The 23,988-nt window shown below is 47.5% G+C and overlaps 2 long non-coding RNA genes across 3 annotated transcripts; both read right to left on the reverse strand.

Moving 5' to 3' along the window:
• Positions 1–7,633: 7,633 nt before the first annotated feature.
• Positions 7,634–10,416, reverse strand: LOC142604300 (uncharacterized). The gene is made up of 3 exons (XR_012838177.1): positions 10,055–10,416; positions 7,745–8,009; positions 7,634–7,667 (listed from the first exon to the last, which is right to left on the reverse strand). It is a non-coding gene; the product is annotated as an uncharacterized LOC142604300 (long non-coding RNA).
• A 7,624-nt stretch (positions 10,417–18,040) lies between these two features.
• On the reverse strand, positions 18,041–23,601 carry LOC142604297 (uncharacterized). 2 transcript variants are annotated; one of them, XR_012838173.1, is made up of 5 exons: positions 23,492–23,601; positions 21,791–21,959; positions 20,633–20,782; positions 19,130–19,219; positions 18,041–18,125 (listed from the first exon to the last, which is right to left on the reverse strand). It is a non-coding gene; the product is annotated as an uncharacterized LOC142604297 (long non-coding RNA). The 2 variants fall into 2 exon arrangements; XR_012838174.1 differs by lacking the exon at positions 19,130–19,219 and having other exon boundaries at positions 20,633–20,778.
• Between the last annotated feature and the right edge of the window lie 387 nt (positions 23,602–23,988).

Raw genomic sequence — 23,988 nt, forward strand, 5'->3', positions numbered from 1 at the left:
TATTGGTATATTTGGTATGATTGGTCTTGTCAAAGACGTAAGCCATCTAAACCACGGGTAAGCCCACTTCCCTCTGCCCCTGAGGCCGAGGAAACTGACCTTCCCCAAGCAGGGATGTTTCCCATGAAATTGGATTACATCCCAAATCCCAGAGCAGGACCAGGAGCTCCTCCTGAAGTTCCTGCAGTGACTGCTGTGATGCGCCACGAACCTTGGAAACAAGGTGATTTGATTATGTGGCAAAGCAAAATGCCAAGATTAAGAGATGATGCGGAAAAATGTGTGCAAATGCTATCTGGAATAGTCACTGATTATACACCTAATTGGAGTGACATGAAAACTTTGTTGAGAGAACTAGTCCAGATGGATGAGCGAGATAAAATTTTTTCAAAAGGACTGAGAAATTGCTCAGAGGGGTCAAGGATTAAATCCCTGGCCCACTGAGGACCCCAATTGGAATTTAGCCACAACCGATGGAATGCAAGCTTATCGGGCAGCCATCGGACAGTTATTGGAGGCCATACGGCAATGTGGCAAAAGAGTTACAAATTGGACAAAGGTCCTTGAATGCAGACAAAAACCTGATGAACACCCCAGCGATTATTGGATAAGATTGAAAACTACCTTGTTGAAATACGGGGGAATGACTAGAGAAAATTTTCAAGAACCATTGGCTATTAGTGTATTTGTGGAGCAGTCTTCTCCTGATATAAATAAGTATTTTAAAAAGCACATGCCTGGGTGGCAAGGGGAAACCCTGACTAAAATACTGAGTATTGCTGCATTTGTTTTTGATGGTAGAGATGAAGAAAAACAAAAGAGAGAGAACGAGAGAAATAAGCAGGAAAGAAAACGACAGCGATAGGAAAAAGAGAGAGAAATTAGTTTGTTGGCTGCAGCAATTACACAGAATTATCAATCAAGAGGAAGGGGCAGAGGAATTTCAAGGGGAACGCCAAGAGGAAGGGGACGTGGGGGAAGGGCTCCCTTTCTTTCTTCTCTTAACCAATCTAATCCTAATACTTTAGAGTGTTTTTATTGTGGGAATATAGGACATATCCAGCGAGAGTGCCCACTCCGCCCAGTAAGTGCTGGACGAGGATCAAATCCACCGTATCCACCACGCCCTCGCTCACAATAGAAAATTAATGAGCTGAATTCCATGCTTACCGAAGGACTGCGAAAATGGCGAACGAAGGAGTGAAGGTAAATGAGTATGGACAAATTACTGCAAAGGTAAACGGACTTTTTGTTGAATTTTTAGTAGACACAGGAGCAACTTTGTCCCTTTTGAATTACGCACTCCCACAAACATTGATTTCTAAAGAGAAGGTACTTATAAGAGGGGTTGTGGACAAGAAATAAAATATATTTCAACCCCACTTCCAATTATCGTTGCAGAGAAAATGGTATGGGGAAGATTTGTGATATCTCCAAATTCACCTGTGTCTTTGCTAGGACGTGATCTTTTGCAGGAATTTGGTACTCAAATACTCCTTGCTCCGGCTGGAATCAAGTTAATAATCATGGGATCAGAAATTGTGCAAATTCCACAAGAAGAAGAATCGGCTTTTAAAATTCCAAAAGGACTTGAAGCAGTTCCCCGGGAACTATGGAGCAGCTCTGGTGATGATATAGGATTATTGTTATCTGCAGAACCGGTAATAATTAAAACAAAAGGAGGGTCACCTCCATCAATTAAACAGTACCCGATTGCAGATGAGGCTATCCCAAGTATTCAAAAACAGATTGCAGTTTTCTTAGAAAAAGGAATACTCAAGGAATGTCAAAGTCCATATAATACTCCAATCTTGCCAGTAAGTAAACATCGATTAGATAAAGATGGGGATCCAGAATATAGATTTGTTCAAGATCTCCGTGCAGTAAATGAGCATGTAATTTCCCCACACCCTGTTGTCCCCGACCCAAATTTAATTCTTACCCAAATACCTGTATGGGCACAATATTTTACTGTTTTGGATTTAACAGGAGCATTTTTCAGTATACCTATTGCTGAAGAAAGTCAATTGATTTTTGCCTTCACTTGGCAAGGAAAACAGTTGACTTGGACACGCTTGCCACAAGGGTTTACTAGTGCACCAACCATCTTTTCTCAAATTCTCAGAAACGATCTAAGAGACTCAAAATTTTCTGGGGGTTCTGTTTTGATTCAATATGTTGATGATTTGTTACTAGCAAGCCATACGGCTGAAGATTGTATGCGGGATACTGAATATTCGTGCATCCAACTTGCAAAAAAGGGTCACCGTGCATCTCTATCCAAACTGCAACTCTGTCAACAACAGGTAAAGTATCTGGGGTTTATTCTTAAACCAGGGAGGAGAGAAGTAGATCCAGAACAGGTAAGAGCTATACAAGAAATTCCCAGACCGGTAACAAAGAAACAATTAAGGGCATTTTTAGGACAAGTAGGATATTGTAGGCCATGGATTCCTGGATTCAGTGAAATAGCGAAACCTCTTAATGAGGCAACAAAAAATGAGGAAGTGGAACCAATAGCTTGGGGTCCTGAATGAGAAAAAGCCTTTCGTGCATTAAAAGAAGCATTAATGCAAGCTCCAGCTTTGGGGCTTCCAGACTATTCTAAACCCTTTAAACTTTATTGCACAGTAGCAAGAGGAACTCCGTTTTGCATAAGAGCTGTGGCTACCGCTGCTGAGTTAGTAGAAAAAAGCCGGAACATAGTCTTGGGACATCCCCTAGTAGTCTGTGTGCCACGTGAAGTTGAAATATTATTGAAACAATATGCCGAGAAAGCACTTTCTCCACAAAGAGCACATAAATATGAACTAATACTTTTGCTTGCTGACAATTTAAGATTGGAAAGATGTAACGCTTTGAATCCTGCCACCTTAATGCCACTGCCCACGGATGGAGAAAAGGATGAACGTGATTGTGAACAGGTGATCAAAATGACAAGCAAACCACGAGATGAGGAACTTCCTGAGGAAGAAAGACAGCTCTGGGAGAAGCTGGGAGCTGAACAGCAGAATGGACAATGGACTCTAGGGGGGGAACCATTACTCCCAAAAAGGTATTTAATACCGATCGTGCGATGGCACCATGAGAAAACCCATGGTGGACCTGAGAATACAGCTTTGAGAGTACAGAGACTGTGGGCAGCACCAGGGATTTATGCCGCTATTAAGAGAGTTTGCGAAGGGTGTCGACTGTGCAAGCAGTATGCCTCTTTGAAAATCAAGGCACGAGCAGGAAAGCGACCTCCAGCAACATATCCTTTTCAAAAACTACAAACTGACTACGCGGAGATGCCTAGGGCTATGGGATATGCTTATTTACTTGTGATCATTGATCAGCTTTCGGGCTGGGTGGAGGCTTTCCCAACTCAAAAGAATGACTCAAAAGCAGTGGTTAAAGCTCTGTTAAAAGAGATAATACCTAGATACGGAGTTCCTGAAATAATTGACTCGGACAGGGGAGCACATTTCTCTGCCGCAATTTTAGTGCAAATTTATCATTCATTAAATATAAAGATGCAATTGCACACACCTTATCATCCACAATCGTCAGGACAAGTGGAAAGGATGAATAGGACGATCAAAGACAAATTAGTTAAGACTTGTAAACAAACTGGCTTGAAGTGGTCAGAAGCATTAAATGTAGTACTTTGGGACATTAGAAACACACCAAGGCAACCAGTGGGTGTATCTCCAGTAGAAGTTTTATTTGGGAGAATTTTAGCAGTACCTGGAACTTATATTCCAGCAAAAACAAGCCTTTTGGATGGAGATGAACAGGTAACTCAATATTTAGTGTATTTGCAAAATTCTTTTATGCAATTACGAAATCATGCTTATTGGTATCAAGGGATAACACCTGAAATTAAGGTACACAATATTCAACCAGGGGATAAAGTGTATATAAAGAATTTTAAACAGAAAAATAGATTTGAGCCCAAATGGGAAGGACCTTAAATGGTGTTATTAACCTCCTTTTATGCTGTAAAGGTACAAGGAAAAGAGACGTGGATCCATCGCTCACACATGCTTAAAGATGCCACGACAGAATGAAAATCAATGCACTGCTGTGTTTGCTGATTTGTTTTCTCTTGAGTAAGACTGATACCTTGTGGACAAAGTTCATCCTGCGATACCGAGATGTAATTACAAAAAGAACCGTAATACAATATAGTAATACTAGTCTCTGGGTGCAAACCTTTTGTAAAGTTTGGGGAACTAAGAATGCAAAAGGGGAAAATATTGTAGCGGGTAGAAATACTGAGATTGTATGGAATCCTTTTTTAATCCTGATGTTTTTCTAGAATTTTGTGTTGGATTTGTGATGGGAGATCTTGAGAATGGAACGGAATCATCAAGAAGTTATACATGGAATATGAATCCATATCACACATACATATATGAGCCCCAAACAGGAACCCGGTGCGTCAACCATCACTTATAGGTAATGACAGAGGGTAAACACAATGATTGGTGTTGTATCAATTTGAATCTGACAAGTCTATCCTTTTTTGTAATGTATTACATTATCAAAGATGGGTTTAGGAATTTTCTGGTAGCACATGATTATGAATTTCCATGGGGTTTTCAAACTGGCATTTCTAATACTGACAACATAATGACCAAATCTAGATTAAGTAAACGAAGTTTAGTTGGAAATGAAGAAGAAACTTTTTGGTTAAATAACACTCACGTTTCCTTAATGAAGTCTTTTGCGAAGAATTTGAATTATACTGAATGTTGGCTTTGTGCATCTTTACCAAAATCTGTAGGTCGAGGGTTTGATTTAATTGGTATTCCAATTCCAAAGGATTCAGTTTGGGAAAAGTTTTGGAGAAATACCTCTATAACGACTAGATATGAGGAGCTAATATTAGCCATCAGAATTCCTCCTTTAGACAAATATCATAACATCCTCTGTGTAGGGAGATGTTACCCCCCAGAGAACTGGACTTAATCACACTTTTGTGGGAAATTGGACTAAATGCAACACAACTAATCATATTAAATCTCGCTTAAGCTGGGCCTGGAGGGCACCAAAGGCACTAGGACTATTTTGGTTATGTGGTGACAAAGCTTATAAAGTACTCCCACCACGCTGGGGAGGAATTTGCACTCTATGACTGGTAACTGTGGATTTACAAATTCTCCCTAAAACTATAGATGTTCCAATCTGGCATCATACCTGTTTAACTCATGTTAAAAGGACCGATAACCCACTAATAGAAAAACCCTCAGGATTTCACTCTTTTCTCCAATGGTTCATACCATCTTTAGGGGTGAGTGAACTGGAAAAAGCAATTTTAAACATATTGGGAGAAATTGAAAAATTGGCAAATTATACTGCTCATGGGTTAACAACCTTGCAAATTGAAATTGCAGAACTCTCAAAAATTACCCTACAAAATCGTATGGCCTTAGATATGATGTTAGCATCACAAGGTGGAGTTTGTACAATGCTAAATGTGAGTTGTTGCATGTATGTAGATCATTCAGGGGAATTACTGACTGACATACATAAAATCTGGGAGATTAGTTCTCAAATGCAACAAGTACAAAAAGACGATACATGTTGGGGTTTTACTGATAACACATATAGCCACCAGCCACATCTTCCCTCCGACACCACCGGCCGACCCACGTTCTTACGGCGCTCTGCTCGCCTCCTCTGCTGCTCTTTGGTGCATATCTTGTCTGTCTGCATCTGACAAAAAAAAAAAAGAACCTCAAATTACTAAACAAGTCACCCGGATGCTGAGTGATAGCTTAACAATTCCAGAGCTCTTATTCCCATTTAGGAATACCATACAGAGCCCAATTACAGACGACCATTAAAAAACACCCCCAAACCTTAAGCCCCACACAGACAGGCCTTTGACACCTGTGAGAGTCAATCTGCTCTCACCACCCCCAAACACCCCCTCCCAGGCGGCTCCTGTAGTCATCTCCACAGAACACTATGGAAATGACGCTCCATGCATCCTGCCAACAGCTACTTGATCTGAGGCGACTACACAACTTTTGCCCAAGCGGTCTGGGCATATCAACCTACTAGCCACACACTCTTATTGCTATTCCACCTAACCCTGACTCGACACCCCCAGGCAGAGGAGCTCCACGCCCAACACACACAGAGACCAACACTACACAGAACGCAAACAACACGACTCAAAGATGAGAGAAAACTCTCAGCAAGAAGGACTCCCAGACCAGAGAGGCTGCTGAGCAAGACCACCTATAGGGCACAATGCCCTGACAAGGACGTTCTATGGCAACCGCAGAAAAGAATGGACTGTGATGGCCCATTATAAGAAGTTACTGTCAAAACCGAGATGGCAGATGCATGAAGAAGCCGATCCTCAAGACCTACGAATGTAAGGATGCAGGGAAGAAGCCCCAGTCCCTGAAAAGGGATGGCTGGAGAGCAGAGCCCGATGAGGCTGCAAAAAGGATCCACTGGAAACTTCAAGACACAAGACCGATCCGCTGTGTGAGCTTGCTATGCAAGAAAAGCAGCACCTGATTGGCATTATGCCCACGAGTACAGGCATTTGAGACTCTAGGGATGGCTCTCGAGAAGCATGCTGTGCCCCTTGAGCACAAAGAGGGTGTTGAGACTCAAGGAAGGGCTAAGACACACAAGACAAGACACACAACAAACATACCACAGACACAGGCTAGAACTGCCCTGCCTGGCACAGCCTAGTATTGTGTTGGCAAGTAACCCGCTCCCTTTGGCCGCCCAAGGGGACTGCTCCCAGACAGCTCTTGCTCCTACACTAACTGCAAGACATCTCCCCTGCAACCCCTGAACTTGCCCCCTCCTCAGCCCACTCCCTCCCTGGCCACAGTCCCTCAACTTAGCTTTCAGAGGGCCAAGGATCTGAATCGATCCACGATAAACACTACACACATCATGCATCAGCTAACTGGGATGTTCCTGCAGTTGTCTGGACCCTCTTCACCTGCAGTAAAAAAATGTCCAAACCAAACAAAACAGTGCATTGCAACAGTCGACACCGACCTCTCCCACAACACCTCCCTCAGAAGCACCGTGACTTTCCGCTCACCTGCTCGGTCCAGAGACAGACACAGCGGCTGTCCTTGCTTGTGGCACCTAAGACGCCAAGAGACACAAAATTACTCCTATGTTTGTGAGAAGTCACCGCTCCCACGATCACCCTTGCCATTCCTCCAGCTCACCTCAAATGTGCATCCAGTTCCAAAGGGGCGGCCGCACGGCGCCTGCAAAGCCAGAGGGAAACGCTCAAACTAGGTGCCGTATAGTGCTTTGCTGTTAGACACGGACAAGTGCCTCACCTTCTCAGGCTGCTTGTCGGCACGCGGCTTCGCCCCTCTGAGGCTCCCTGCGGCACCTGCAAAAAACAAAGCAAGAGACACGTGCTGAGATGCTGCTGAAAACCGTCACCCGCACCGATTCCTACCTCCCCGTCCTTTACCTCAGATGCTTGCTCACCTGGCCTCCGTCATTTTGGGCTGCCATCCTTGTGCCCCACCTAGGAAAAATAAACAACCAATACCTATATCTTAACGAGCAATGCAACACTGGAAAAACAACAGCTATACTTCAGCCCACTAGTCACTGCTCACCTGACTGCAGGCACCTCCCAGATCCATATACTATGGGGCCAATATCCAGCTTTGCACCTTCAAAATAAGAAAATCTGAATGTAGTCATATAGGCACGAGCCACATCTTCCCTCTGACTCCACTGGCCGACCCACCTTCTTACGGCAATCTGCTCCCCTCCCGTGCTGCTCTTTGGTGCGCATCTTCCCTCTCTGCATCTGAAAAAACCCCAAATAATGAAACAAGTCACCCAGATGCTGAATGAGAGCCAAACAATTCCAGACTGGCCATACTGACACACTAACCGTACACTTATTGCTATTCCACCTAACCCTGGACTCAACAGCCCTGGGCAGAGCAGCTCCACACCCAAGACACACACATACAGGGACCAAGATTACACTGAACTCAACAACAAGACTCACAAGTGAGAGAAAACTCTCAGCAAGAAGAGGGATGCCCAGACCGGAGAGGCTGCCGAGCAAGGCCACCTACAGGGCACGACACCCAGGTGAGGAAGCTACGTGGCAATGCCAGAAAAGAATGGATGGAGATGGCCCCGTTATAAGAAGGTATGGTCAAAACCGAGATGATGGATGCGGCAAGAAGCCTGTCTTCAAGACCTTAAGAACATAAGGATGCAGGGAAGAAGCCCTGGTCCCCAAGAATGGATGGCTGGAGAGCAGAGCTCCCGATGCAGCCTACAACTAGGCTGCAGAAACAGGACCTGCCAGAAGCTTCCGAGATGCAAGAATGATCCACACCGTAAGCTTGCTAGGCGAACAAAGAAGCGCCCGACTGGCGCTACACCGATGAGCGAAGGCATCCGAGAGCCTAGGGATAGCAACCGAGAAGCACGCTTTGCCCCTTGAGCGCTAAAAGGGCATTGAAACCTGAGGAAGGGCTAAGACGCACACAACAAGACACAACACTGCAAACACAGGCTGGAACTGCCCTGCCCAGTCTAGCATCATGCTGACGAGCAACCCGCTCCCTTTGCCTACCCAAATGAGACTCCTCCCAGATGGCCCTCTCCCCTGCGCTAACCATAAAACCCCTCCCCTGCAACCCCCAAACTTGCCCCCTCTTCAGCCCGGTCCCTCCCCGGCCACAGTCCCTCAACTTAGCTTGCAGAGGGCCGGGGAATCTCGAACCATCATGCGCATTGCACATCCGCTAACTGGGACGTTCTGGCAGTTGCCCGGTGCCTCTTCGTCATCTACAGTAAAAACAAACTAAAAACACCAAAGCAGTGCTGTCAGTCAGCATTGCACCAGCCAACACCAACCTTGTCCACAACACCCCCCTCCTCAGAATAGGTCTGCCTTTCCACTCACCTGCTCCATCCAGAGATGGACACAGCAGCAGTCCTCACTTGTGGCACCTAAGACGCCAAGAGACACAAAATTACTCCTGCGTTGGTGAGAAGTCACCGCTCCCACGATTGCCCTCGCTGTTCCTCCAGCTCACCTCAAATGGGCATCCGGTTCCAAAGGTGGCAGCACAGCACCCACAAAACCAGAGGGAAATGCTCAAACAAGTTGCTGTATAGTGCTGTGCTATTAGACACTGACAAATGACTCACCTTCTCGGACCGCTCATCAGCGCGCGGCTTCTCCCCTCCAAGGCTCCCTGCGGCACCTAAAAAAAACAAAACAGCACGACGCACATGCTGAGACACTGCCCAAAACTGTAGCTTACCTGCACCGATTCCTACCTCCCCCTCCTTGACTTTAGCTGCTCACTCACTTGGCCTCCACCATATTGGGCTGCCATCCTTGTGCCACACCTAGGAAAAATAAACAAAGGATACCTGAATCTTAACCAGCAATGCAACACCTGAAAAATAACTGCTGTACTTCTGCCTGCTAGTCACTGCTCACCTGGCCCAAGTCATCTCATGTGTGGTCTTAATGGAGTCATATAGCCACCAGTCACATCTTCCCTCTGACGCCACCGGCCGACCGACCTTCTTACAGGGCGCTCCGCTCCCCTCCCCTGCTGCTCTTTGGTGTGCATCTTGTCTCTCTGCATCTGAAAAAACCCTAAAATAATTAAACACATCACCCAGATGCTGAGTGAGAGCCAAACAATTGCAGAGCTCTTGTTTCCATTTAGGAATACCATCCAGAGCCCAAACTACACACCCCCATTAAGAGACACCCCCAAACAGACAAGCCTTTGACACTTTGGAGGTTCAATCTGCTTTCAGTACCCCTAACTGCCCCTCCCAGGTGGCTCCCATCATCTCCACAGCACACTCTGGAAATGACGCTCCGTGCAGCCTGCCGACAGCTGCTCGACCCGAGGCAACTATGCTACCTTTGCCTGAGCAGTCTGGCCGTATCGACACACTAACTATACCCTTATTGCTATTCCACCCAACTCTGACTCGACAACCCAGGCAAAGCAGCTCCACACCCAAGACACACACACGGACCAAGACTACACAGAACACTACAAACATGACTCACAAATGAGAGAAAACTCTCAGCGAGAAAAAGGACTCCCAGACCGGAGAGGCTGCCGAGCAAGGCAACCTACAGGGTGCGATGCCCAGGCAAGGAAGCTCTGTGGCAACGCCAGAAAAGAATGGATGGAGATGGCTCGTTTTAAGAGGTTACGGTCAAAACTGAGGTGAGGGATGCAGCAAGAAGCCTCTCTTCAAGACCTAAGAATGTAACAATGCAGGGAAGAAGCCTCGGTCCCTGAAAAGGAATGGTTGGAGAGCAGAGCTCCCGATCAGCCTAGCACTAGGCTGCAAAAAGATGACCCGCCGGAAGCTTCCACGACGCAAGAACGATCCACGCCGTAAGCTCACTAGGCGAAAAAAGCACTCGACTGGCGCGATGCCGATGAGTGAAGGCATCCGAGAGCCTAGGGATGGCAACCGAGAAGCATGCCGTGCCTCTTGAGCGCAAAGAGGGCATTGAGACCCAAGGAAGGGCTGAGACGAAGAGGACGAGACACACAAACATAACACAGGCTGGAACTGCCCTGCCCGGTCTAGCATCATGCTGATGAGTGACCCGCTCCCTTTGCCTGCCCAAATGGGACTGCTCCCAGACAGCCCTCTCCTCTACACTAATCTTAAATGCTTCCAAGAACAGAACATAACTGCCATGACCAGTACTACTGCAAGCCTCATCGTTCACTTACCAAAGAAGGTGAAAATAGAAAAAGCTTGTGTCAGGACCGTGATAAAAGACAGACCCCTGGCTGGAAATTGTTACGAGCACAGGTGATACGCATCCTCGTGAAGAATGAAATTCCACGGAATACAGAAGCCTGCGCTGTACAGAAGCCTCGAGCCTGCGCTGGAAATAAGTGCCTAGTCCGTGTCTCTAAGTAACTGTGACATCCAGATGGACAGTGAAGGGATGGATGCAAAAATTAAGTCAGGGAATAAAGAAAGCAGAAGGTACAGGGAAGCAGAGACTTCAGGGTTCAGGAGGGTATACTTTGACCTACCCCATGCTTTGCAAGATGAGACTCTTCTGACATTCGGCTCCGCTTGTGGCCGTGCTGAGGGCCGGAGAGCTTACACCGCACATCTCGGTATTGTCGTACCTCCGGTCGGCTGCGATGAGACTGAGCTAGAATAGACCTCAGTGGCACCCAAATCCAACTGTAAAACTTATCTGAGAACAGGTGATGAGCCCTCCTCTTTCACAACTGTCCCTCAGTCCCAAAACTTTAGAAACTCCTTCTTTTCTCCTGAACTCTGAGAAGGAACCCTGCTCCTTCTTGACAGCTCTTTCCTTGTATTCACACCCCCGAACCCCCCACATCAGCCGCTCCTCAAAGCCTTACCCTGTGTTCTGCAGACAACTCTTACCTTCTGTCTTCCTGCAAGCTATGGGCCTGCAAAATCAACAAAGTCCCAATGCTTATAATCTACAAGAAGCCTGCAGCAAGCCGCAAAGGTTCTAGGAACAACATGGTACTCTGTGGGCAATCAGGAAAAGTGGCGAGCTGTCCCATCACCTGAAAGATGCTATACCTTACATGCCTGCTGCTTTCTTGAGAGATGCTAAAGCCATGTGAACAAATACATGCAAAATGCTTACCCTAAACCCCGCTAGATAATCTCATCATTGGTCCTATTAAGAGAAATACTACTGGCAACTTACATAGCTTACAGGAAAACTAGAGAAAAATCCAAGGTTGCATCTTTTGTAAAGTCAGGAATTCCAGTAAAATGCAACAAACCTAGAAAAAAAAATACATGTTATTAAATGATCTTACAAACATCTGAATGCTCTGACCTGAGAAATCATAAGTGAAAAAAACCTCCAAATCTGCAGAAAGCATACATTCTTTTAAATACACTGCTTAACCTTGACCAGTCCCAAGGCTTTTATCTCTGATACATCTACCCAAAGAGGCAAACTAATGCTAAAGCTGCCAATGACTGAAGGACCAGCACAGCACTGATACCACAGAAGCCTGGAAGCAGATTGAGCTCCCTGGTAGAGGCCTGCGGTTCATATACCCCGGGCCCCGCCCACCATCCTTCCCACCGTCCCCTGGGAAAGGGGAGGGGCCGACTACCACAAGGCTTAAAAGCAGCTGGAGGAGCAGCAGTAGATTTTCTTACCTGTCTTGAGTTTAGGGTGTGCTAAATGCTGAGTAGAGAAAATAGCTCTTGCAGGACACAGCGATACCTGCTCTTTTGCTGCAACTCCATCAATTGTATTGGTAACGTGACTGGGTATGTAATTAGTTTTGATTTTTCTGGGCTATATACAGAAAAAGATAAATGGTATACTAAATCTTGTAGGAAAGTAGTTAATTAAATGGGATGACAATATTGTTGTTGAAAATTATGTCTGTTAGTTTGCTGTAAAAACCCCAAAATGCTCCAGGCTTACGCATTGGTTTGAGTGAGACAGTACGTACCGCCTAACTTCTACCAGAACTATGTTCTGGATAAGACTGAATGACAACGCTGGACTAGATCCTGTGAGAATCCCTTCTCAAAAATATATCTGGCTGAAGAGTAAATTACTTACTGTAAGTTGTTAACTAACCTCGACGGTCTCTCTGACTGACTCCCTTAACGGAACTAGATGAGTCCCAAAGGAGAGAAAGTGCCAGAAAACCATGGAAAATTAGAAACATGCATCAGAAACTCTACATAAATGCCCTTATGAACAGGCAAGTAGCTAGAACAAAATATCGGTGATATTAACATGCTATTAACAAAATATTGGTGATAATTAACGCACTGCTGTAGTATGGGTGCTGGTTTTTGGCACGAATCTGAAACGTAGCCCCGTACCGGCTACCGTGAAGGAAACTGACCCTATCCCGTCCAAAACCGGCATGTGCGGAAATGAAATTTTAAAAGTTGTGGTATGGGAAATGCGGGAGGAAAATTAAAAATGGGACAGAAACCTAGATAAACAGAGACTTAAACAGAAAATTTGGAGAGCAATAGAGTACGGGAAAGACAAGAAAGCAATAAAAAACCCAGATGTCAACGTAAAAGTTGTCACGGAAAGAAAACATAATAAGGGATGGCATTAAGCCAGGCGAGAAAAAATTTTAAAATGAGGATATGGTAAAAAATAGATGCTGACAAGGAAATACGATTTAAGAAGCGACAGGGTATGTGACGGCAATAAATTTAAAAATATGGATAGGGAGCTTGATAAAAGCAGATGTGGAATGAAAATGGAAAAAGCGATGGTGTTTAGAACAAATGGGAAAAAATTTAAAAATGAAGACAGTGAACGGGTTAAAGTAGACATAGAAAGAAAATTTAAAAAACAAAGGCATTAAGGAAAGACATGAAAAAATAAAAATAAGGGTAGGGTGATGGAGACACACAGAGGAAGCAAATGATAAAAGCAGAGGCATGAAGGAAAGAAAAGGGAAAGTTACAGAATAAGACTAGGGAGAAAAATACGGAGAGACGTAGGAAGAAAATCTCAAAGCAACGGGGTACAGGACAGAGGAGAAACAAATAAGGCAGAATTGGTTAAAGCGGACGTTGAAAAAATTTTAAAAGCAATGAGGTATAGGGCAGATGGGAAAACAAAAAATAGGGACGTCACAGCAAATAAACTTAGATGTAGAAAGAAAATTTTAAGTGTGACAGCTTTAAGGAAAGATGAGAATAAAATAACTGAGAACGGGGAGAAAATAGCACATGCGCAAAAGTAAAAATCGACGAGGTATGCGACAAAAAAATGGACCGAGTATGGGAAACTAAATAAATGGAGACATTGAAAATGTTTAAAGCGACCGTGTAGAGGGCAGAGAAGGAGGAATTAAAAAATAGAGACGGGGTGTCGGATAGAGGGAGATGTAGAAATTTTTAAAAGTGATAGGCTACAAGAAATGTGAGAAAGAAGAAAAAAGTAGGAATGGGGATGAGAATAGAAGGAAACATGGAAAGAAAACTTAAAAAGTGGTGGGGTATACAGAAGAAAAGGATGAATTAAAATTTAGGGAAAGGGAGATGGATAAAGGGAGTTGTTGAAAGAGAAATTACATAGGAATGGACTACAAGAAACATAGAAAACAATTTAAAATCAAGAAAGGGAGACAGACGTAGAAGGAATTTTAAAATTAAATTAAAAAACTGAGTACAAGAAATAAAACATAGGGACGGGAAGATGCGTAGAGGACAATGTGGAAAGAAAATTTAAAAACTGATGGAATACAAGCAACACAAATATTAAAAAAGGGACAGGAAGATGAATAGAAGGAAACATAAAAATTTAAAATCTGACTGGGTACAGAGGGAGGAATAAAAAATAGGGAGAGGGAAACAGACTTGTTAAATCTACCAGATGTGAGTTATCCTAGGTTTGCTTTATTATGGTGCCAGATGCACGGGGAAAACGGCTCCACCGAACGTGCGTGCCAGGTGATTACCAATGCACGGGTTATATAGAATCAAAATATACATATTCATAATTTTTCCAAGAAAAGGCAGTCCTATGATAATCATTCCTTGGAATCCATTTCCATATTCTCCTCCCCATCATGCCTGCTCAGTGATTTGAGTCGGTGGTCCTCAGGGGTCTCTGGTGGTCGGCGGTGGTCGCACACCCGTGTTTGCCGGATGAGCCTCCTCTTCTTGCAGGCGTGTGCGGTATCCTTGCCGTGGATACGCCTGTCCGTAACAACTTACTTCGTAAGATTAATATTCCCGGGCCTATTGTCCGCTTGGGTAGGGACTGTATGTGGAACGTAGCGGCATTGTACCTTGCCGTGGTCAGTTAGCTTCATTATCTATTACCTTGGTTAGAAACCCCCTTCCCACGATTATAGGCTTTGAAACAGTTCTAGGCCTTAAGCAGCTTTCTAGTTAACAAAAGTTTCGTTCTAGCTAAGCTTCTGTATCTTTTACAGTTCCTTCCGTTTGTATTCATTGCATCCCTGCAATTATTTATATCTCCAAGCTACTTGCAATTTTGCTACTATACTAGAAAAACAGGTGATACAACATTGAAAAATCACTATTACACATACAATCCCTATGATCGCTACAGCTGCTACAGCAGGCGCCTTTTTGAGCCACGCAGATAGATCGGGAACCCAAGAAGTCGACCCCGACACGGTATCGGTAAAACCCTGAGATGTATTGTCTTTTTGTACTCGTCGCATTTGAGAACTAATCTCCCAGATTTTATGTACGTCAGTCAATAATTCCCCTGAATGATCTATACGCGTGCAATGACTCGCATTATAGCGTTGTGCAAACTCCACCTTGTGATGCTAACATCGTATCTAAGGCCATATGATTTCGTAGGGTAATCGTTGAGAGTTCTGCAATTTCAATTTGCAAGGTGGTTAACCCACGAGCGGTATAGTTTGCTGGTTTTTCAATTTCTCCCGATACGTTTAAAATTGCTTTTTCCAGTTCGCTCGCTCCTAAAAATAGTACAAACCATTGGAGAAAAAAATGAAATCCTGAGGGCTTTTCTATTAATGGGTTATCGGTCCTTTTAACACGAGTTAAAAAGGTGTGATGCCAGATGGGAACTTCTATAGTTTTAGGGAGAATTTGTAAATCCACAGTTACCGATCCTAGAGTGCAAATTCCTCCCCGACGTGGTGCAAGTGCTTTATAAGCTTTGTCGCTACACGACCGAAATACTCCCGATGCCTTTGGTCCCCTCCAGGCCCAGCTCGAGTGAGATTTAATATGATTAGTTGTGTTGCATTTAGTCCGACTTCCCACAAAAGTGTGGTTAAGACCAAACTGCCGAGTCCGACTCTCTGGGGGGTTACGTCTGTCTACGCAGAGGATGTTATGATATTCGTCTAAAGGAGGAATTTTGATGTTTAATATTAGCTCCTCATATCTAGTCGTTATAGAGGTATTTCTCCAAAACTTTTCCCAAACTGAATCCTTCGGAATTGGAATACCAATTAATTCAAATCCACGATCTACAGATTTTGGTAAAGATGCACAAAGCTGACATTCAGTAAAATTCAGATGCTTTGCAAAGGACTTCATTAAAGAAACGTGAATGTTATTTAACCAAACAGTTAAACTTCATTTACTTGATCTAGATTTGGTCGTTATTTTGTCAGTATTAGAAATGCCGGCTTGAAAACCACATGGAAAATCATAATCGTGTGCTACCGGAAAACTCCTAAACCCATCTTTGATAATGTAATATGTCACAAAAAAGAATGGACTTGTCAGATTCAAATTGATACAACACCAATCATTGTGTTTACCCTCTGTCATTACCCATAAATGATGGTTGATGCACCAGGTTCCCGTTCCTGTTTGCGGCTCGTATGTGTGATATTGGTACATATTCCATGTATAACTTCTTAATGGTTCCTTTCCATTCTCAAGATCTTCTGTCACAAATCCAACACAAAATTCTAGAAAAACATCAGGATTAAAAAAAGGATTCCATACAATCTCAGTATCACTATCTACTACAATATTTTCCCCTTTTGCATTCTTAGCTCCCCAAACTTTACAAAAGGTTTGCTCCCGGAGACTAGTATTACTATATTGTATTATGGTTCCATTTGTAAGTACATATCTGTATTGCAGGATGAACTTTGTCCACAAGGTATCGGAAATACAGCGGCGTGTTGATTTTCATTCTGTCGGGGAATCTTTATGCGAGTGATGGATTCATGTCTCTTTTCCTTGTATCTTTACAGCATAAAAGGAGGTTAATAACGCCATGTAAGGTCCTTCCCATTTGGGCTCAAATCTATTTTTTCCATTTAAAATTCTGTATATACATTTTATCCCCTGGTTGAATATTGTGTACCTTAATTTCAGGTGTTATCCCTTGATACCAATAAGCATGATTTTGTAATTGCAAAAAAAAAAATTTTGCAAATACACTAAATATTGAGTTACCTGTTCATCTCCATCCAAAAGGCTTGTTTTTGCTGGAATATAAGTTCCAGGTACTGCTAAAATTCTCCCAAATAAAACTTCTACTGGAGATACACCCACTGGTTGCCTTGGTGTGTTTCTAATGTCCCAAAGTACTACATTTAATGCTTCTGGCCACTTCAAGCCAGTTTGTTTACAGGTTGTTGCAGCAAACAACATCCCCAGAGAGGAACTGACAACTGAGCCCTCACTGCTGCCTCTGGGAGAGGGAAACAACCAGCAACTCTTATCCACAGTGACGACTGTAGCTCTCCTGAAGCAGCAACCCCTTCTTCTGGAGGAGCTTTTGGAGACGCCACTGTTTTCTCCAAAGTGATGCTAATGACACCAGCATTTATGGTGCAATAAAACATCTTTGAGGGCCAGCTTGCTGACATGAAGACAGGGTTGGGCAGAGTCTGTGGCTATGGGACAGGCTATGGGGGAGGTGCTGGGAGCAGCTATGTGGGATAACCAGATCTAGAGCATGTTTGTTGAGGTGAGAGGCAGACAATGCCTGTTCCAAACGGGGAAATGACACCTGCTGACACGCACTGGCAAATGCCGTGTATCAGCTGAGTGCCGTGAGACTACAGCTCCATACATGCTGTGGGAGGCAGCCTTCCATGCTTCCTGACCCTGCGGGGACACCGTCCTGGACCCCCTGGTCCATCCTGCTGCCCTGCTCACCTTCTCCCTCCCTGCAGCTGCAGCCTGGTGCTGCCTCTGCTCCTCCCTTGGCTCACAGCAGCCCCTGCATGCCAGCAGCCCATTACAGGGAGGGGCCATGGCCATCAGCCTCACTGCCTGCACCTGGGGCTTGTCCAGCCCCAACCCACAGCTGGAGCCCAGCAGGAACAGGGGGCCATCACCTGACCTCCTCCCCTGCCCTCCATCACAGCCCCTCACCCCATGAAAATGAAGCGCAAACACAGCCTGAGGGCAAAAGAAACTGCAAGCCTTTATTCGGTCACACGCGGACCCAGTCCCGGGAGCGACTCCACACTGGGGCACGGGGCCCGGCCCTGGCGCACCTTGGCTCTCCTACCCAGAGCTGCACTCGCCGGTCCAGCATGGAACACACGGTCAGTCGGTCGGGCTCCTGGAGAGCTGGGCTGCTGTGCAGAGGCTGCCGCCAAAACCGAGGAGCTGGCTGCAGGATGCTAGAAGAGAGGAGAAAAGTGGCAGCCAGCTGGATGGGGGTGGGCGGTGGCGAGCGAGAAAGCACGAGGCAGGGAAAGGGATGGCGAGCGAAGGATGGGGCCAGGGAGCCCGACAGTGATGGAGAAAGAAGCGGCAGGGAGAGAGAAAGAGAAGCAGCGGGGAGGGGGAGAGGGAGAGGCAGCAGGACGGCGCCCGACAAACGAGGACGGGGAGCAGGACAGAGAGGCAGAAACAACCCCGGGCGGGCAGCGCCACGGAGAGGGAGGAAAAAAGAATAAGGGCAGGGAGCCGGACCAAGAGGTACGGCGAGGAACGGTGGCACGGGGAGCAGGACAGAGCAACAGAGACCAAAAAAAGGAAGCGGGAGCGTGACAGAACCGGGCTGGGGAGCAGGGAGAAGGACAGATAAAAGGAGAGCGCAACAGAGGGAAAGAGGACCGGGGAGCGGTACACCGGGGCAGAGTGAGAAAAAGAGGGCCAGCGAGCAGGACAGAGCGGTAGAGGCAGGAGGAGGACAGAGGGATAGAGAGAGACCAAAGAGGGAGACGAGGACTGGGCAGAGGGGAGAGAAAGACAGGGGCGAGGAGCAGAGACACAGAGGTGCCAGGAAAAGGACAGTCAGATGGAGCAAGAAACAGGGTCGGGGAGCAGGACAAAAGCACAAAGAAAAAGGAGAGGCAGAAGGAAGGAAGGATAAAGATGGGACAGGGAACGGGACGTACGCAGTGAAACAAAAGTAGAACAGAGAAGAGGGGACGGGGATGGAGGAATACAGAGAGAGATGCAGGCTGGTGGTACACAGAGATAGCGAAGGTAAGCAAAAACAGCGACAGGCAGGAGGACCTGGTTCTGACGACCCATCGCTCCCGGTGTCGCTTCCATGGCCTCAAAAAATGCGACACGCCACACAACACAGGAATGGGAGAGTGAAAGCAAAGGCACGGGAAACTTTTTCAAAAGAAAAAAAACACTCTTAGTCATTTGCCTGAGAATCACAGCTTACAGTTACTCCATGTCTTCCGGTCTCACAGGATGGGCAGAGGGACAGTTGATTCCGTCTCCGCTTCATCTCTGGATGGAGCTTCTCTCATATCTGTGGCAAAAGAAAAAAAAAAAAGAAAAAAAAAAGCAAGCTATTATAAGACGACAGTCCTTGCACAAAGCCACGTAAAGTGAATTCTCTGTTACGATAAGCTCATTTTTAACCAGGAAGATTTCATAGAGTATCTCTAGTTGGAAGGGACCCATCAGGATCACCGAGCCCAAGCTCCTGCTCCTCACAGGACTACCGAAAACTAAGCCATGCGACTAAGAGCATCATCCAGACCCTCCTCGAATTCCTGACGGGCTCGGTGGCTGCGACCGCTTCCCTGGGGAGCCTGTTCCGTGACTGACCGCCCTCTCAGTGAAAAAGCCTTTTCCCAACGTCCAGTCTGAACTTCCCCTGACGCAGCTTCATCCCGTTTCCGTGGGCCCTATCGCTGGTCCCCCAAGAGAGCAGAGGTCAGCGCCTCCGCCGTCCCCCTCGAGGAAGGCGCAGACTGCGATGAGGTCACCTCTCAGCCTTCTCCAAGCCGAATAAACCAAGCGACCTCAGCCGCTCCCCCGAAGTCTCGCCTCGGAGACCTCTCACCATCTCGGTCGCCCTCCTCCGCACACGCTCCAAGAGCGTCGTTCGGCAGCACCACTCTCACCTGGAACCTAACGCTGCACGTGGCTCACCTGAGCGGAAAGGAAACAACAGGCTAAAGGGACAAATACGCGATTTAAGGCATCTGCAACAATGGCAGGTGTCTGTCCGTAGCCCCTCTATTTCACAGCGCTCCTGCGTATCAAAGGAAGAGTGCGATAACAGACAAGATACACAGCCTGGCCACGTAACCCTGGGGGAGGACGGCAAAAGGAGAGAAGATCTAGAAAGAGGAAGCGGCTGGTACTTCAACTTTTGGTAACAGAATTAACATCAACATACTTCAGCTCGAGGTCCCTTCCCTTTGAAATTGAAAACGCCACCCAATTCTCTGCCACTGTTGACCACCGACACTTGTAAATTTCTAGCGAGACGCCTCAGAAAAACAAAGTTTCAAGTCCCTGGCTAGGGGAAGAAACCAGGCAAGCGCCCCCATTCCCTCCCCCGATAACGCTAGCAAAAAAACCAGCCACTGGGGGGGGGGGGGGGGGGGGGGAGCGTTCCTCCGAAAGAAAAATCAGGTGAGAAACTGCATTTTTATTTTCAGCTTACCTACAAGACAGATGTCTTTGTAGTTGTTTCTGCCACAGATGCTACAAAACATGTCAACTGCACAAAGAGTAAAGTTTTGCAACTGATCTACCAGTCGGTACGAAAAGCTACCTAAAGCAGTACACAAAGTCCCATTCGTCAACAACTCTCTGACCCTGTTTCATATTCAAAAGAAAAAAAAAGTAATGCCAATCACACAGACAAGCCCGGGAACCCTCAACGTGAGAATCTTTCCATTCAGCTGGAGGCAGAACAAGTACTTACCACGTGCATCCTCACCTGGCTCTCCCCTGCTAGCAGAGCAGCACGCCAATACTGTCCGGTACGTGCTGCGGTACGCCTAGTCGCTTCTACGTATTTACCGCCACCCGACTTGATGCTCTCACAAAGAGATCGACGAAAAAGCCACCCTTTCTTTGAAAAAATAAAAACCAGAAACACACCGTAAGGAATGGTAGGCGAACGTATTTCTAAGTCATAACCCACAGCTTGGAATCAGACCGAGGGCAGCTCGGACGACACGGTACGCTCATCAAACACCTTTCGCACCCGGAATAACAGACGTACTCCTTTACCACAGGACAAATCCGGCACAGGGACAAATTTCAGGCTTGTGCACCAGCCAGTGGGTTCAGAATTAAAGACGGGACAAGCTAAACGCCCACACAAGCCTCATATCCATAAGAAACTAATAAAAATAGAAAAAAAACTTCCACGTTTTAGATGGCGTTGCCTTAGGGACTGCCTCCTTCAAAGTCTGCCTGGGGGGCGGGGGGGGGGGCGCGCACGCACGCGTGCGAGGCATGGAAATCGGTCACAGAATTCGGTTGCCTAACGGGAGGCGGCCCTTCTCCTCGCAAGGCAAACGTTTCAAAACATCGCGCTCTTTTCCGATGTTACCAGCTGGCACTGGGGTTGCCCTACCAGCGTGAGTCGGGGATGTTTCCCTGTGGGTCCACGCGATGCTAAATTAAATATTCTGCAAGTAACCGAGCAGGAGATGGAAAGCAAGCTAAGATGCTCTCTGCCGTACAACGTTTGTTCGAGATTGTCCCCGAGGGAATCGCACAAAGCCCACGATTGCTGAACCGGTACGTCGGAGGCCCTACGGGAAACGGCGCCGACATTTCGCCGAGCTCTTCTCCTGTCAAGAAGAGGACCTTTTCTACGGTATCCCTACTGGCGTTCTGTCTACTTTCGGCTCGTTCTGGCAGGTCAGCTTCCAGAGAAACCCTGAGATTTCAAACCGCCGAGCAACATTCACGATTCTTACTCTCTGACTATGGGGAATTTTAGCGAATCAGAACACTACTTAGAGCGACACTCCGGGTCTGTGTCACTGCCAACCAAATATCTAAGCCACGGACCGAGCGTCCGTAGAAAAATTACTTGAAAAGATTAAAAGACAAGCACAGCACTCGCTTTTCTGAAATTTCTTCCAGCAGTGCCGTCAATTTAGCAGGCAAACCCAGCTGTCAAAATTCCGCTGCAACGGAGCCAGCGGGAACGTGTCTGTGCCGCTATTCCCTGGCCACAGAGCCTTCCACTCTACCCGTTACTGGGAACGTACAGAGCATCGGCGCAGCAGCACCTGTGGAGTAACGCACCGCCCACAGCTATCCAGAAGAAGAATCCAAGCCGACGGTAGAAGACCCCAGACCAAAAGTCACCGCGGGACTAAGGGACGCGGGGACAGCGCGCGAGGGGCGGGTATATGGGACCCGAGCGTGTAACGGCCCCGGGGATTTCTTTGTTCTGGGTCCCTCTCCTTGGAGGCGCCCTGACCGGGCCGATCCCGCTGCCGCACCTTTCAATTACGTTAATTATTTTACAAAATCCGATGCCGGAGACCGCTGCGGGAAGCCTCGGGTTGAGCCTGAAGGAGGAGGAGGAGGAGGAGGAAGCGTGCCCAAGAATAAGCGTGCACGCGACACCGCGAATGGGGTGCGAACGCTGGGGCAGCAGCTGCTCCTCCTCGAACAGAGACAGAAAGAAGAGGGGGAAAGCCACAGGGTACAGAGGGCGGAAGTGGAAAAGAGGGGCCGGGAGCCGGACAGAGAGAGGTGGAGAAAGAGGCCGTTGGAAGGGAAGGGCTGGGCTGCGGGGCGGAAGGGGACTTGGCAGCGCCAGGTTCGCGGTTCCGCCTGATAATCTTAACGGTCTTTGCCAACCTCGACGATTCAGTGACTTTAAAAAACAATCAGGATCTCCAGGCGGACCGAGAGAGCCGGAGAAAATAAAAACGGTTGCGGCTAAAAGGGCAGAGAGGGAGGAATCACGAGACGAGGAGAGGGAAGCCAGGCAGGGAGGCCGAGCAGGGGAAAAAGTCCCAACAGGCTTCCACAGAGAGAGGGAGCCGGACAGAGAGAGAGAGAGAATCGGAGAAAGGTAAGACGGTGGCAAGCTAGTGGGCAGAGAAGCAGCGTTTAAAGACGGGCACCGGGAGACGGACAGCGAGGGAAGGAGAAAGGAACGAAGGGACGGGCTGCGGGGCAGACAGGGAGGAAGGAAGGAAGAAAGAAAGAGGAACAGGGAGCCAGAGAAACCGCGACGGGGAAAGAAAAAGGTACCGACAGGCTAGGGGGCAGAGAGGGGAGGCTTTGGAAAAACAGGGACGGGGAGCAAGACAGAGCGAGAGGGAGAAAGGGCACCATGGCGACAGGGGACGGGACAGAGAGGCAGGCCTTCAAAATGAGGGGCAGGGAACAAGCTCAAGAGGGATGGAGAAAGAAAGAGACTCACGACGACTCGCTACGGAGCCGAGAAGGAAGGCCTCGAACAACGGGAACGAGGAGCCGGACAGAGCGAGCCAGAGACGGCAGAAATACCGACGGGCTACAGGACCGAGGGGGAGGAACGCAAAACCAGCGGCTGGGGGGCCGGACAGAGAGAGAGGGAGAGAGAGAGAGAAGGAAACAAGAGCCACGGGCTACAGGGCAGAGAGAGCGAGGACCTAAAAAAGGTGGGGACAGGCAGCCCATCAGAGCGAGATGGAAAAAGAACGTACAGGGGAGCAGAAAGCAAACCAAAAAAACCCACAGCGGGGCGGGAAAGCGAGCGGGGCAGAGGAGGGCCTGCGACGCAGAAGAGAGGCGACGGGGCCCTGCGGAGCCCAGCACTCACCGCAGCTCTGGCTCTCGGTGCTGCCGGGAGAGCTTGCGGCGCAGACCCTTCTTTCTCCTGCTCTCCCCCTTTCCTCTGCTGTTAGTCCGGTTGCTTGGCTGTCCTCCGCCTCAGAGGATACACGAGTGTCTTCTTAGAGCTCCGAGGAGACAAGTCTTCCTAGACGAGCGGCCTCCCTCCCTCGCACGCGGCCGCGCCGTGCTTTGGGTTACGCGTACTGACCGACCCTGCGGTGCCCGTTGGCAGCCCGACCTGCCGCGGAGCACGACGAGGGATCTTTCCTCGGCCAGCGAGGCAGGCTCGCTCTTGCCTGCAGCGGGAGGCAGCTGCCGGCCGCAGAGCCTTCCATCTCTTCCTCTTCTTCGCCTTGCTCTGGCCGTTCCAGCTTCCCTTAGGGCAGCTCCCGTCCACGGCCAGTAAGCGCTCCGCCGCCTCTCCCTTTTCGCCGCCACACCACGAGGAGAGCCAGGCCAGGCACGGATGACCCCCCCGAGCGC

This window comes from Balearica regulorum, chromosome 17 (assembly GCF_011004875.1).
Source record: "Balearica regulorum gibbericeps isolate bBalReg1 chromosome 17, bBalReg1.pri, whole genome shotgun sequence".
In the NCBI taxonomy this organism is placed as follows: Eukaryota; Metazoa; Chordata; class Aves; order Gruiformes; family Gruidae; genus Balearica; species Balearica regulorum.